The sequence below is a fragment of the Oncorhynchus mykiss genome, chromosome 18 (assembly GCF_013265735.2).
Source record: "Oncorhynchus mykiss isolate Arlee chromosome 18, USDA_OmykA_1.1, whole genome shotgun sequence".
NCBI classification, from domain to species: domain Eukaryota; kingdom Metazoa; phylum Chordata; class Actinopteri; order Salmoniformes; family Salmonidae; genus Oncorhynchus; species Oncorhynchus mykiss.
This window is the reverse complement of record NC_048582.1, coordinates 23931512-23948257: the sequence shown is the minus strand read 5'-3', so window position 1 is coordinate 23948257 and position 16746 is coordinate 23931512. Positions and strand designations below refer to the sequence as shown.

Here is a 16746-nt window from a genome sequence, read left to right as displayed (position 1 = left end):
ACTCCGAACACTGGATGTATTTAGTTGATGTTTAGAATAGTTCAACAAAAAAAGTGTATTCAGAACATCTCACATGGGTCGGGCCCACTGTCCTCCTCCATATTTTGTCCTCGAGCGCTTCCTCCTTCTTATCCTCATCCATCCAGCCCTGCACTTTTCCCTAGAATGGTATGCCCCAGAATGGTATGCCCCGGCATGAGCCTATTGATGCGATATGTCTCCTCTGTACACTCTGGTAGCTCATTATTATTTTTGTCGGCACTCTGCAAAGCCTCGAATGTGTATTGGACGAAGATGTAGGGTACATCTCTAAGATGATGCTATACAAGTGTAGTATATGTTATATAAATGTAGACTAGTCACTGTATATTTTTGAATTAGGCTACAGTTGCCTTGTGTGCCTGGCTACGTTGGATTAACTGGAGAAGCTAGGATCATCGGTCGCGCCCTTGTGGGCTTTGACTTGTCTATCATATTCACAGGGAGTGAGTATCAAAATGAGGGATGCCGAAGGAGTCGTTTTTGGACAAGATGCGGACAGAATGGTTGGGGCAGTGCTTCGTAGGATGCTGAGGCTTTTCGATGGTGAGTTGCCGCAGACGGGTCGCCTCTTTATTTGTTCATCATAGGAACCATTCGAGTGGACATTCCATGCCGCGGGCATCCCAGGCCGAACCATTTTCCATTGGACTAGCTACTCAATGGCAATTGGTTCGGTCGCTAATTTCAAATGAAAGATGTTGCATTATTTGATCCTACGGAATGGTTGTTTACGTCTAATTAAATAGGTCAGACCTCTACAAGTCCGACGGCACTATAGCATCAATTCCATCATCATTTAATTCCTGCATTGTCCATGTTGTCCACAAAGCACAAGTGTGCAAAGATTCCATTCCAGTCAATGGTGCTTCAACCACGGGGTCATTGCCCGTTACATTACAATACAAATGTGGTGTAGACGCTTTGGGAAGTCAACCTAGCATAATCTATTATAAAGCGCAAACCAGGGAAATACCACCGCCATACATCCAGTCTAAATAGATAGGTAGGCTGAGCCTCTGGAGGTGTGAGTGACAGACTGGGTTTCAGCCCAGGTCGTTTGCGCACCTCAATGCTGTGGAATAGCCCACTGAGCTAAACGCCTAGGCAATTAGCTCAGGGAAACAAAGTCTTTAGTTCTCACCGGTGTGTTGTGGAAAGAAAGCGTCCAGTTGTCATTGAGTCACAGGGTAAACACGTTGAAGATAATAGTACCTGCTCTGTCGCCTAACAGACAGGATATCACTGTATGGCTGTCTGTGTTATTATTCTAGTGAGGGAGTCAATCTGTCAGCCCCACAGCCTTCACGCCGTGAGGTTTTCCTTAGCCTGTTGGTGGTGCACACTGGTTTGAATGATCCTAGAGGAAAAACAAACAGACAGCATCTTGAGCCTTGTTGACAACAATCTGGCGTCTGTGTCTCTCTCGTTTCATATCTCTCGGTCTTTCTTAGCCGATCTCGCTCTCTCGCTTTCTGATCTCGCTCTCTCTTTCTATCTCTCTCCATATTTCTCATGTTTCGTGTAGATTCTGTCTCCTAGTGTGAACATCTGCCTTCCAGAGAAATCTCAGGCTATGATAACACATGGAAAGGTGTGTGTGTGTATGCGTGTGTACACGTGTTTGTCAGTGGGGGAGATTGAGTGGCACGTTTGCCCATTGATTTCCATGGCAGCAGTGGAACAGCCGTGCCCTGAAAACAAACCTGCCCCGACACTGATCCAATTGGAAATTCCAACCCCTTCAATTCCAACCCCTTCTCAGAACAGGCCAGGCAGCACCAGTCAATGTCAATAGACCTACATAGGAACAAACCACTGTGGCTGAGTGAGCATCTAATTAGCGCAGTCTGTCTGTCCTCATCGTGACCTTTTATTGGCATCCTAACTGTCATGTGTTGTCATATCGACCAATGGAAGCATTGTTCTTTTGACAGCAAAAACAAGTCTAATTGCATGGGATTTATTCCATTAATTAATCACTGCGTTGATTGAATTTCACGATAGCTCCACTGATGAGGGAGTTCATGAAGACGATTGATTGATTCACGACAGAGGTCGTTGCTGTGTTGTTATTTGACAGTGTTAGTTTAGAGGTCAGGGTCATATGAGTCTTTTCTCGACATGCACACAAACAGGAATGTCGTATTGCTTATCAGACAGGTGTTTTGTTTTACATTCTGAAAACCTCTATTTTTGTGAGTGACCTTTTTGTACACAGATTTATGGAGATTAAGGAATTTGTTTTAATTATGGAGATGAGCGTAGCTATGATGCTCTAATCCCATGTCCTGATGAGCTGCTGAGATATTTTTTTAGATTGTTGCGTTAAATGAAATGACTTAATTCGGAGAGAGAGAGAGAGATACCTTTATTGCCTACTACGTGTGGTCGAATGATGGCTAAGTGTTAGGCTGCCAGTAGTTTAAGTGCACGACTTCCTCTCATTCCCTTCCCATCATCGCCTCTGTATTCGAGGAACAAATCATCCAGTCATGCATTTCAAACCATTGCGAAGAGACGAGGAGAGGAAACACACGTTTGAGAGTATAGAGGGATGAGGATGTGGCGAGCTGAATCATCATGCCGCAAGATACCGTTCCTGAATGATCAAGGGTGGGATGTTTTTGGGATCTTATCGAACTCCTTCCTCGGGGTGCACAGGGAGAGAGTGGCGTAGGGGTTCAGTGAGGGGGAAGTGTCGTGAACACCGAGGGGCCTACACTGCAGGAGCGTCTTGAAGACAGGGGGAGACGGGAGGCTTTGTTGGTCAACTGTCCCAGTTATGTAACAATGACGAGGCGAGGGACATGGAGGAACAAGAACAGGGAGAACGTAGAGACATGATAAGAGATGGAGGGATGGGATGCACATGTACGAAGGAATGATGGCAGAAGACGCAATATAAAAGGTGTGGGATACAGATCGAGATGGAGAGAGCGAATAAGGGAAAGGGAGGTGAATTGAGGAGAGGTGTAACGTGTATGCACGAGGGCTGTGAATGAGGTGGAATTGTAATAGCATTCATCCAGTCCTCTGCTGTCCTTCCCCCTGGCTACACATACAGATAGCAGGTCCCAATCACATTATCTGTCTAAGTTCAGAACACACACACCAGATCAGACTGACACAGACTGGGACTAACCCGAATCATAAGTATGAAGAGCACAAACAGTAATATGCTGGATTTAGTTTTACAACTGCCTAAGGTCTAGCCCTTGTTTCTGGACCTTAATTATTTGGCCTCGTGAACAGATACAGGTGAGTCGATTCAATTAGAAGAGTCAGTAGAGCGAGAGACTCTTTTCTATGTGAATAATAAAACCACTGCAAGTCACCTCTAGGTCCACACACAGAAGGAATTCAACTCGCTTAGATTCCCACCAGACTGCCTGGGTCTCTTTGAGAGATGCGTTAAGTGGTCTGTTCAGTTCATTAACGACTCCAAAGGAACTCCATCCCAGAGAGAGTGTAGGAGCTGCAGCCTCCGCAGTCTGCTGGGGGAAACAATTGGTAGCATTCATGGCCATGTCCGCTGACACACAAAGCTCTCATAGATAAACCCATCGCTCTCTCTATCTGCCCCCGGATCCACCCCACCACCACCACCACCCCCTTTTATGGGCAGAATGAAGAGATTTCTAGTCCATCCAGTCTGATGGGTTAGCTGACCCATTGATGAGAGCCAGTTGGGTTTACGTGACAGTTGCTGTCACTGCCATTATCTGCTATACCAGGCAGGATTTACTGAAGTAGGATCCTATATACACTGCTCAAAAAAATAAAGGGAACACTAAAATAATACATCCTAGATCTGAATGAATGAAATATTCTTATTAAATACTTTTTTCTTTTCATAGTTGAATGTGCTGACAACAAAATCACACAAAAATTATCAATGGAAATCAAATTTATCAACCCATGGAGGTCTGGATTTGGAGTCACACTCAAAATTAAAGTGGAAAACCACACTACAGGCTGATCCAACTTTGATGTAATGTCCTTAAAACAAGTCAAAAAAAAGGCTCAGTAGTGTGTGTGGCCTCTACTTGCCCGTATTTATTTTATTATTTTTATTTACCTTTATTTAACTAGGCAAGTCAGTTAAGAACAAATTCTTATTTTCAATGACGGCCTAGGAACAGTGGGTTAACTGCCTGTTCAGGGGCAGAACGGCAGATTTGTACCTTGTCAGCTCGGGGGTTGGACTTGCAACCTTCCGGTTACTAGTCCAACTCTCTAACCACTAGGCTATCCTAGGCTATGACCTCCCTACAACACCTTTGCATGCTCCTGATGAGGTGGCGGATGGTCTCCTGAGGGATCTCCTCCCAGACCTGGACTAAAGCATCCGCCAACTCCTGCACAGTCTGTGGTGCAACGTGGCGTTGGTGGATGAAGCGAGACATGATGTCCCAGATGTGCTCAATTGGATTCAGGTCTGGGGAACGGGCGGGCCAGTCCATAGCATCAATGCCTTCCTCTTGCAGGAACTGCTGACACACTCCAGCCACATGAGGTCTAGCATTGTCTTGCATTAGGAGGAACACAGGGCCAACCACACCAGCATATGGTCTCACAAGGGGTCTGAGGATCTCATCTCGGTACCTAATGGCAGTCAGGCTACCTCTGGCGAGCACATGGAAGGCTGTGCGGCCCCCCAAAGAAATGCCACCCCACACCATGACTGACCCACCGCCAAACCGGTCATGCTGGATGATGTTGCAGGCAGCAGAATGTTCTCCACGGCGTCTCCAGACTGTCACGTCTGTCACATGTGCTCAGTATGAACCTGATTTCATCTGTGAAGAGCACAGGGCGCCAGTGGCGAATTTGCCAATCTTGGTGTTCTCTGGCAAATGCCAAACGTCCTGCACGGTGTTGGGCTGTAAGCACAACCCCCACCTGTGGACTTCGGGCCCTCATACCACCCTCATGGAGTCTGTTTCTGACCGTTTGAGCAGACACATGCACATTTGTGGCCTGCTGGAGGTCAGTTTGCAGGGCTCTGGCAGTGCTCCTCCTGCTCCTCCTTGCACAAAGGCGGAGGTAGCGGTCCTGCTGCTGGGTTGTTGCCCTCCTACGGCCTCCTCCACGTCTCCTGATGTACTGGCCTGTCTCCTGGTAGCGCCTCCATGCTCTGGACACTACGCTGACAGATACCACAAACCTTCTTGCCACAGCTCACATTGATGTGCCATCCTGGATGAGCTGCACTACCTGAGCCACTTGTGTGTGTTGTAGACTCTGTCTCATGCTACCACTAGAGTGAAAGCACCGCCAGCATTCAAAAGTGACCAAAACATCAGCCAGGAAGCATAGGAACTGAGAAGTGGTCTGTGGTCCCCACCTGCAGAACCACTCCTTTATTGGGGGTGTCTTGCTAAATGCCTATAATTTCCACCTGTTGTCTATTCCATTTGCACAACAGCATGTGAAATTTATTGTCAATCAGTGTTGCTTCCTAAGTGGACAGTTTGATTTCACAGAAGTGTGATTGACTTGGAGTTACATTGTGCTGTTTAAGTGTTCCTTTTATTTTTTTGAGCAGTGTATTTTGCCCATTATGTGCCACCTTTGGGCCACCGACTAACCAGGTGATCCCAAGGCCAGACATCCTCGTCTAACCCAGGTCCACACCACTCTGTCTGGGCCTCCACGGAGAAGCTCTGCCTGGGCCTAGTATCAAAACCAGAGCCGGAGGACAAATAAATAGGCCAACAACGAGCCTAAAGTGGCCAAGTCTAACACCATGTCTCCTTTCTCTGGTAGAATTTGACATTTTAGTTGAATCACTATCTACTGCCACCTCAAGTGTTTCTCATTGTCCCTATGGTGCCCCGACACAGCAGCCTGGCTCTCACCGTGCCCTCCCTATGGTGTTGACATACACACCAATGATCTTTCTTGCCACCGCAGCTGTCCTAGTTACCACGGCGGCACAGCCTGTCGCGTTTCCACAGCGACCACAGTCAGTCAGACATCAGTGATGGATATTGATCGACATGTGCGGGCGGCTTTAGAGGTTCAGGGTTGAATTGAACAGCTATATTGATTGATAACTGTCACTGTTATCGCCGCTAAACCCTTGTGTCCAATTCCACGAGTTGTAGCTCTTCGTCAGAAAGTGTCTCTGATAGGAAGTGTGCGATCTAAATCTGTGAGCTCGGTCTGTCCCACACACCTCACGGAATTCTCACAGTAGTTCATTGGCCTTCCTTCAGTTACGTGGGCATCCATACATTCATCCTAGCCTGGCTGGTCCCAGATCTGTTTCTGCTCTTGCCAACTCCTTTGGTGTCATTGTTTGGCATAACAATTCAATAAGGAGTTGGCAAAAGAACAGAAACAGATCTGGGACCAGCCAGACTTCATTGATCTCAAAATGTTCTACATAACCTCGTGTCTGCTGCACTAGGTTGTGCCCTTAATTCAATTGGGGAGAGAACAAGAGATAAGACCCGCAAACCCAAAGATATCTGTAGCTACCGATTAGGGGAAGGGAGAGACCGAGGAAACGAGAGAATGGAATGATGCAATCTTACTTGATCAGACTACTGATTATGAAGTTGATGAAGGAGGAGATCGGAAGCAAAAAAAGGAACGTAACCGGCAACACAGTTTGTATCTGTGCGACTGGGATTGGACACAAAAATATAGTTACAGCCGATGGAAGAAATAGAACGTGAAAGTGTATATTTCCTGAAGAAAATGTGCGCTTGCTTCATTGTATTTTTTGAAAAGCCCACTAATTGTCCTCCTAGCTCCAAAACAGTGCGAGAACATCTGGGCAACCCTATGAAGACATTTGGTAGCAGCGACAGACTAAAGCCCACAGCAGCAGTAACACAGTGGGAAAACATCTGATGAAGTCTATAAAAGACATTTAGTAGCAGCGACAGACCAGATCCCACAGCAGCAGTAACACAGTGAGAAAACATCTGATGAAGTCTATAAAAGACATTTAGTAGCAGCGACAGACTAAAGCCCACAGCAGCAGTAACACAGTGAGAAAACATCTGATGAAGTCTATAAAAGACATTTAGTAGCAGCGACAGACTAAAGCCCACAGCAGCAGTAACACAGTGCGAAAACATCTGATGAAGTCTATAAAATACATTTAGTAGCAGCGACAGACTAAAGCCCACAGCAGCAGTAACACAGTGAGAAAACATCTGATGAAGTCTATAAAAGACATTTAGTAGCAGCGACAGACTAAAGCCCACAGCAGCAGTAACACAGTGAGAAAACATCTGATGAAGTCTATAAAAGACATTTAGTAGCAGCGACAGACTAAAGCCCACAGCAGCAGTAACACAGTGAGAAAACATCTGATGAAGTCTATAAAATACATTTAGTAGCAGCGACAGACTAAAGCCCACAGCAGCAGTAACACAGTGAGAAAACATCTGATGAAGTCTATAAAATACATTTAGTAGCAGCGACAGACTAAAGCCCACAGCAGCAGTAACACAGTGAGAAAACATCTGATGAAGTCTATAAAAGACATTTAGTAGCAGCGACAGACTAAAGCCCACAGCAGCAGTAACACAGTGAGAAAACATCTGATGAAGTCTATAAAATACATTTAGTAGCAGCGACAGACTAAAGCCCACAGCAGCAGTAACACAGTGAGAAAACATCTGATGAAGTCTATAAAAGACATTTAGTAGCAGCGACAGACTAAAGCCCACAGCAGCAGTAACACAGTGAGAAAACATCTGATGAAGTCTATAAAAGACATTTAGTAGCAGCGACAGACTAAAGCCCACAGCAGCAGTAACACAGTGAGAAAACATCTGATGAAGTCTATAAAAGACATTTAGTAGCAGCGACAGACTAAAGCCCACAGCAGCAGTAACACAGTGAGAAAACATCTGATGAAGTCTATAAAAGACATTTAGTAGCAGCGACAGACCAGATCCCACAGCAGCAGTAACACAGTGGGAAAACATCTGATGAAGTCTATAAAAGACATTTAGTAGCAGCGACAGACCAGATCCCACAGCAGCAGTAACACAGTGAGAAAACATCTGATGAAGTCTATAAAAGACATTTAGTAGCAGCGACAGACCAGATCCCACAGCAGCAGTAACACAGTGAGAAAACATCTGATGAAGTCTATAAAATACATTTAGTAGCAGCGACAGACTAAAGCCCACAGCAGCAGTAACACAGTGAGAAAACATCTGATGAAGTCTATAAAATACATTTAGTAGCAGCGACAGACTAAAGCCCACAGCAGCAGTAACACAGTGAGAAAACAACATCTGATGAAGTCTATAAAAGACATTTAGTAGCAGCGACAGACTAAAGCCCACAGCATCAGTAACACAGTGAGAAAACATCTGATGAAGTCTATAAAAGACATTTAGTAGCAGCGACAGACTAAAGCCCACAGCAGCAGTAACACAGTGAGAAAACATCTGATGAAGTCTATAAAAGACATTTAGTAGCAGCGACAGACTAAAGCCCACAGCAGCAGTAACACAGTGAGAAAACATCTGATGAAGTCTATAAAAGACATTTAGTAGCAGCGACAGACTAAAGCCCACAGCAGCAGTAACACAGTGGGAAAACATCTGATGAAGTCTATAAAAGACATTTAGTAGCAGCGACAGACTAAAGCCCACAGCAGCAGTAACACAGTGAGAAAACATCTGATGAAGTCTATAAAAGACATTTAGTAGCAGCGACAGACTAAAGCCCACAGCAGCAGTAACACAGTGGGAAAACATTTGATGAAGTCTATAAAATACATTTAGTAGCAGCGACAGACTAAAGCCCACAGCAGCAGTAACACAGTGAGAAAACATCTGATGAAGTCTATAAAAGACATTTAGTAGCAGCGACAGACTAAAGCCCACAGCAGCAGTAACACAGTGAGAAAACATCTGATAAAGTCTATAAAATACATTTAGTAGCAGCGACAGACTAAAGCCCACAGCAGCAGTAACACAGTGAGAAAACATCTGATGAAGTCTATAAAAGACATTTAGTAGCAGCGACAGACTAAAGCCCACAGCAGCAGTAACACAGTGAGTAATGCATTATGAAGTCTATAAAAGACATTTAGTAGCAGCGACAGACTAAAGCCCACAGCAGCAGTAACACAGTGAGAAAACATCTGATGAAGTCTATAAAAGACATTTAGTAGCAGCGACAGACTAAAGCCCACAGCAGCAGTAACACAGTGAGAAAACATCTGATGAAGTCTATAAAAGACATTTAGTAGCAGCGACAGACTAAAGCCCACAGCAGCAGTAACACAGTGAGAAAACATCTGATGAAGTCTATAAAAGACATTTAGTAGCAGCGACAGACTAAAGCCCACAGCAGCAGTAACACAGTGAGAAAACATCTGATGAAGTCTATAAAAGACATTTAGTAGCAGCGACAGACTAAAGCCCACAGCAGCAGTAACACAGTGAGAAAACATCTGATGAAGTCTATAAAAGACATTTAGTAGCAGCGACAGACTAAAGCCCACAGCAGCAGTAACACAGTGAGAACATCTGATGAAGTCTATAAAAGACATTTAGTAGCAGCGACAGACCAGATCCCACAGCAGCAGTAACACAGTGAGAAAACATCTGATGAAGTCTATAAAAGACATTTAGTAGCAGCGACAGACTAAAGCCCACAGCAGCAGTAACACAGTGAGAAAACATCTGATGAAGTCTATAAAATACATTTAGTAGCAGCGACAGACTAAAGCCCACAGCAGCAGTAACACAGTGAGAAAACATCTGATGAAGTCTATAAAAGACATTTAGTAGCAGCGACAGACCAGATCCCACAGCAGCAGTAACACAGTGAGAAAACATCTGATGAAGTCTATAAAAGACATTTAGTAGCAGCGACAGACTAAAGCCCACAGCAGCAGTAACACAGTGAGAAAACATCTGATGAAGTCTATAAAAGACATTTAGTAGCAGCGACAGACTAAAGCCCACAGCAGCAGTAACACAGTGAGAAAACATCTGATGAAGTCTATAAAATACATTTAGTAGCAGCGACAGACTAAAGCCCACAGCAGCAGTAACACAGTGAGAAAACATCTGATGAAGTCTATAAAAGACATTTAGTAGCAGCGACAGACTAAAGCCCACAGCAGCAGTAACACAGTGAGAAAACATCTGATGAAGTCTATAAAAGACATTTAGTAGCAGCGACAGACTAAAGCCCACAGCAGCAGTAACACAGTGAGAAAACATCTGATGAAGTCTATAAAAGACATTTAGTAGCAGCGACAGACTAAAGCCCACAGCAGCAGTAACACAGTGAGAAAACATCTGATGAAGTCTATAAAAGACATTTAGTAGCAGCGACAGACTAAAGCCCACAGCAGCAGTAACACAGTGAGAAAACATCTGATGAAGTCTATAAAAGACATTTAGTAGCAGCGACAGACCAGATCCCACAGCAGCAGTAACACAGTGAGAAAACATCTGATGAAGTCTATAAAAGACATTTAGTAGCAGCGACAGACTAAAGCCCACAGCAGCAGTAACACAGTGAGAAAACATCTGATGAAGTCTATAAAAGACATTTAGTAGCAGCGACAGACTAAAGCCCACAGCAGCAGTAACACAGTGAGAAAACATCTGATGAAGTCTATAAAATACATTTAGTAGCAGCGACAGACTAAAGCCCACAGCAGCAGTAACACAGTGAGAAAACATCTGATGAAGTCTATAAAAGACATTTAGTAGCAGCGACAGACTAAAGCCCACAGCAGCAGTAACACAGTGAGTAAACATCTGATGAAGTCTATAAAAGACATTTAGTAGCAGCGACAGACTAAAGCCCACAGCAGCAGTAACACAGTGAGTAATGCATTATGAAGTGGTTATGTAAGCTAACACTGGGGAATGGGGAGCCCATTGGTTAGATCTGGCCTTGTATCTTTCTTTTTTTCTTTCTTTTCTTTATTTTTCTTGTTCTCCTTTTTCACTCTTATTCACCCTTTCTTTTCTTTCTTCTGTGTAGTCTCAGGTCTCATTCATGTAATTCACTTCCTGCTCTCACCCCATGTTCTTGGGGAATGCTACAAAGGGACGTAGAGTGTATGTGGGGTCGTACATATGAGAGTTATGCTATATGGCTCCCTAAGACACTGCATCTCAGTGCAACAGCCCCCGGTTCGAATCCAGGCTGTGTCACATCCGGCTGTGATTGGGAGTCCCACAGGGCTGCGCACAATTGGCCCAGCGTCGTCTGGGTTTGGCCGGGGGGTTAGGCCATCATTGTAAATAACAATGTGTTCTTTACTGACTCGCCTAGTTTAAATAAAAAGTTAAATATGGTTGGCATTGGAAGCCAAGCCTGTGCTGGGTATCACACGTGTCACAGCTATTGCTGTTGCCCACTCACCACAGTGGGATGATCATACACGGTGACATGTCCACTGGTGTTCTTCTCACGACACTGTGTAATTGTGAGAAAGAGAGAGACTGTCATCTGTAGTGACACGTTTGTATTGACAAGAACACTGAGATGACTAAATGGGTTAGTGCAATCTGCTAATGGAGTAATGGAGGCAGCCACACACACACACACACACACACACATCCCTCTCCCTCCAACACACAACCCCCCCCCCCCACACCAAGGTACATACTGTCCTTAAACATATACCAAAAGGTGTCTGTGGAGCCGTAGGAGGATGAGTATTATATTATGTCTGCGTACTAAATGGCACTCTATTCTCTATTTAGTGCACTGGGTTCAGGTCAAAAGTAGTGCAGTATATTGGGAATAGAGTGCCATTTGGGATGCAGCCGATGTCCTGCTGGTTGTGTGTGGGGAGACTGGAGCGAGTCCAGTTCCTGTATGGTGGGTTGTGGCTAGTCACCAGTCAGCACATCACCTCCAGACTGCACTGCCAGGCTGTAGCACGACAACAGCTTTGCAGGAAGAGGAGGAGGCTTGAGTGGGCAGTGTGGGGGGGGGGATCCGGACTGTGTGTGTGTCAGCGTATCTCCAGTCATTCACTGGGCTACTTATTTGGTACACGCTTTGGCTAGGCGTCAGTCACGACGACTGTGGCACAGACGCAGAAATACAGTCACCCACATACACCCATTCAGCACTGATCATTGTTGTATCTAAATGACTGACGGAATACTTTGTTAGAATTCTCACCCCCATTGTTAGTCAGCCCTCTTTTTGAAGGCTTTGATGACATTTCCATCCTAAACATACAGTCAGTCACTACACTATGGTGCCACATCAGTCAATCAATCAAATGTATTTATAAAGCCCCTTTTTACATCAGCCGATGTACAGAAACCCAGCCTAAAACCCCAAACAGCAAGCAATGCAGGTGTAGAACCAGCTAAGAACAACTCTCTGAGAGTACTATAGAGATTGGTCCTGTTTGTGAATGAGGCTTATGAGCGTTGCAGACACACACACACACAGTCAAACATATTCATCTCCATGTTGCTAAGAGCTGAGGCACTCAGCAAGATGATCTGGGGCTGACTAAAGCCATGGCTTCCTGTCCCTCCTAGCCCCTCTCTTTGCCCTCTTTTCCCCACAACACTAGAATCAATCCGAAATGCCAGGGCTATTATACTGAGAGATACCACCCCTTTCACTGTCATCCCTCTGTACAGACACACACACATTTATATATATATAAATATATATACATATTTATATATATATCTATATATCTATATATATATACACAGTGCCTTGCGAAAGTATTTGGCCCCTTTGAACTTTGCGACCTTTTGCCACATTTCAGGCTTCAAACATAAAGATATAAAACTGTATTTTTTTGTGAAGAATCAACAACAAGTGGGACACAATCATGAAGTGGAACGACATTTATTGGATATTTCAAACTTTTTTAACAAATCAAAAACTGAAAAATTGGCCGTGCAAAATTATTCAGCCCCTTTAAGTTAATACTTTGTAGCGCCACCTTTTGCTGCGATTACAGCTGTAAGTCGCTTGGGGTATGTCTCTTATCAGTTTTGCACATCGAGAGACTGACATTTTTTCCCATTCCTCCTTGCAAAACAGCTCGAGCTAAGTGAGGTTGGATGGAGAGCATTTGTGAACAGCAGTTTTCAGTTCTTTCCACAGATTCTCGATTGGATTCAGGTCTGGACTTTGACTTGGCCATTCTAACACCTGGATATGTTTATTTTTGAACCATTCCATTGTAGATTTTGCTTTATGTTTTGGATCATTGTCTTGTTGGAAGACAAATCTCCGTCCCAGTCTCAGGTCTTTTGCAGACTCCATAAGGTTTTCTTCCAGAATGGTCCTGTATTTGGCTCCATCCATCTTCCCATCAATTTTAACCATCTTCCCTGTCCCTGCTGAAGAAAAGCAGGCCCAAACCATGATGCTGCCACCACCATGTTTGACAGTGGGGATGGTGTGTTCAGCTGTGTTGCTTTTACGCCAAACATAACGTTTTGCATTGTTTCCAAAAAGTTCAATTTTGGCTTCATCTGACCAGAGCACCTTCTTCCACATGTTTGGTGTGTCTCCCAGGTGGCTTGTGGCAAACTTTAAACAACACTTTTTATGGATATCTTTAAGAAATGGCTTTCTTCTTGCCACTCTTCCATAAAGGCCAGATTTGTGCAATATACGACTGATTGTTGTCCTATGGACAGAGTCTCCCACCTCAGCTGTAGATCTCTGCAGTTCATCCAGAGTGATCATGGGCCTCTTGGCTGCATCTCTGATCAGTCTTCTCCTTGTATGAGCTGAAAGTTTAGAGGGACGGCCAGGTCTTGGTAGATTTGCAGTGGTCTGATACTCCTTCCATTTCAATATTATCGCTTGCACAGTGCTCCTTGGGATGTTTAAAGCTTGGGAAATATTTTTGTATCCAATTCCGGCTTTAAACTTCTTCACAACAGTATCTCGGACCTGCCTGGTGTGTTCCTTGTTCTTCACGATGCTCTCTGCACTTTTAACGGACCTCTGAGACTATCACAGTGCAGGTGCATTTATACGGAGACTTGATTACACACAGGTGGATTGTATTTATCATAATTAGTCATTTAGGTCAACATTGGATCATTCAGAGATCCTCACTGAACTTCTGGAGAGAGTTTGCTGCACTGAAAGTAAAGGGGCTGAATAATTTTGCACGCCCAATTTTTCAGTTTTGGATTTGTTAAAAGAGTTTGAAATATCCAATAAATGTCGTTCCACTTCATGATTGTGTCCCACTTGTTGTTGATTCTTCACAAAAAAATACAGTTTTATATCTTTATGTTTGAAGCCTGAAATGTGGCAAAAGGTCGCAAAGTTCAAGGGGGCCGAATACTTTCGCAAGGCACTGTATATATATATATATATATAGTACCAGTCGAAAGTTTGGACACCTACTCATTCCAGGGTTTTTCATTATTTTTACTATTTTCTACATTGCAGAAAAATAGTGAGGACATCAAAACTATGAAATAACACATATGGGATCATCAAAAGTATTAAACAAATAAATATATTTTTAGATTGTTCAAAGTAGCCACCCTTTGCCTTGATGACAACTTTGTACACTCTTGGCATTCTGTCAACCAGCTTCACCTGGAATGCTTTTCCAACGATCTTGAAGGAGTTCCCACATATGCTGAGCACTTGTTGGCTGTTTTTCCTTCACTCTGTGGTCCAACTCATCCCAAACCATCTCATTGGGTTGAGGTCGGGTGATTGTGGAGGCCAGGTCGTTTGATACAGCACTCCATCGCTCTCCTTCTTGGTCAAATTGCCCTTACACAGCCTGGTCATTGTGCTGTTGAAAAACAAATGATAGTCCCACTAAGCACAAACCAGATGGGATGGTGTATCGCTGCAGAATGCTGTGTCTATGCTGGTTAAGTGTGCCTTGAAGTCTAAATGAATCACGGACAGTGTCACCAGCAAAGCACCATCACACCTCCTCCTCCATGCTTCACGGTGGGAACTACACATGCAGAGATCATCCATTCACCTACTCTGCGACTCACAAAAACACGGTGGTTGGAACCAAAAATCTACATTTGGACTCATCAGACCAAAGGACAGATTTCCACTGGTCTAATGTCTAATGTCCATTGCTCATGTTTCTTTGCCCAAGCAAGTCTCTTCTTCTTATTGGTGTCCTTTAGAAGTGGTGTCCTTTACAGCAATTTGACCATGAAGGCCTAATTCACGCTGTCTCCTCTGAACAGTTGATGTTGAGATGTCTGCTACTTGAACCTTGAATCTGTTACGGTGCGTGAATGAGGACCCAAAAGCGAATTAACGTAAACAGAGCTTCTTTAATAACAAAACAAACGTAGGCTCAGATGGACCGGCAGATTCCGACAGGACAGGACAAGGTTGCAGCAAACATGACGATAGTCTGGTTCAGGCATGAATAACACAAACAAGAATCCGACAAAGACAGAAGCAAAAACAGAGAGAGATATAGAGGACTAATCAGAGGGAAAAAGGGAACAGGTGGGAAAAGGGGTGACGAGGTAGTTAGGAGGAGACAAGGAACAGCTGGGGGAAAGAGGGGGAGAAAAGGTAACCTAATAACGACCAGCAGAGGGAGACAGGGTGAAGGGAAAGGACAGAAACAAGACACAACATGACAATACATGACAGTACCCCCCCACTCACCGAGCGCCTCCTGGCGCACTCGAGGAGGAAACCTGGCGGCAACGGAGGAAATCCTCGATCAGCGCACGGTCCAGCACGTCCCGAGAGGGAACCCAACTCCTCTCCTCAGGACCGTACCCCTCCCAATCTACTAGGTACTGATGACCACGGCCCCGAGGACGCATGTCCAAAATCCTACGGACCCTGTAGATGGGTGCGCCCTCGACAAGGATGGGGGGGGGGGGGGAAGACGAGCGGGGGCGCGAAGAACGGGCTTGATACAGGAGACATGGAAGACCGGGTGGACGCGACGAAGATATCGCGGAAGAAGAAGTCGAACTGCGACAGGATTAATGATTTGAGAAATACGGAACGGACCAATGAACCGCGGGGTCAACTTGCGAGAAGCGGTCTTAAGGGGAAGGTTCTGAGTGGAGAGCCAAACTCTCTGACCGCGACAATATCTAGGACTCTTAGTTCTACGCTTATTAGCAGCCCTCACAGTCTGCGCCCTATAACGGCAAAGTGCAGACCTGACCCTCTTCCAGGTGCGCTCGCAACGTTGGACAAAAGCCTGAGCGGAGGGGACGCTGGATTCGGCGAACTGAGATGAGAACAGCGGAGGCTGGTACCCGAGGCTACTCTGAAAAGGAGATAGCCCGGTCGCAGACGAAGGAAGCGAGTTGTGGGCGTATTCTGCCCAGGGGAGCTGTTCTGACCAAGACGCAGGGTTGCGAAAAGAAAGACTGCGTAAGATGCGACCAATAGTCTGATTGGCCCGTTCTGCTTGACCGTTAGACTGGGGGTGAAAGCCGGAAGAGAGACTGACGGAAGCCCCAATCAAACGGCAAAACTCCCTCCAAAATTGAGACGTGAATTGCGGACCTCTGTCCGAAACGACGTCTGACGGAAGGCCATGAATTCTGAAAACATTCTCGATGATGATTTGTGCCGTCTCTTTAGCAGAAGGAAGCTTAGCAAGGGGAATAAAATGAGCCGCCTTAGAGAACCTGTCGACAACCGTAAGAATAACAGTCTTCCCCGCTGACGAAGGCAGTCCGGTGACAAAATCTAAGGCGATGTGAGACCACGGTCGAGAGGGAA

The 16746-nt window shown here is 45.0% G+C and overlaps 1 protein-coding gene across 3 annotated transcripts in view; it reads left to right on the top strand.

Annotated features, from left to right (window-relative positions):
* Positions 1–186: 186 nt before the first annotated feature.
* The window catches only part of LOC110495867 (transmembrane protein 198-B), a 29344-nt gene continuing 12784 nt past the window's right edge, over positions 187–16746 (top strand). Inside the window, exons 1-2 of one of the 3 annotated variants that reach the window (XM_021571364.2) lie at positions 187–296; positions 483–585. The gene's annotated coding sequence lies outside the window, so the exon portion shown is untranslated. Of the gene's footprint in view, positions 586–16746 lie in introns of all 3 variants that reach the window. The other 2 variants (XM_021571363.2, XM_021571361.2) reach the window with 2 other exon arrangements.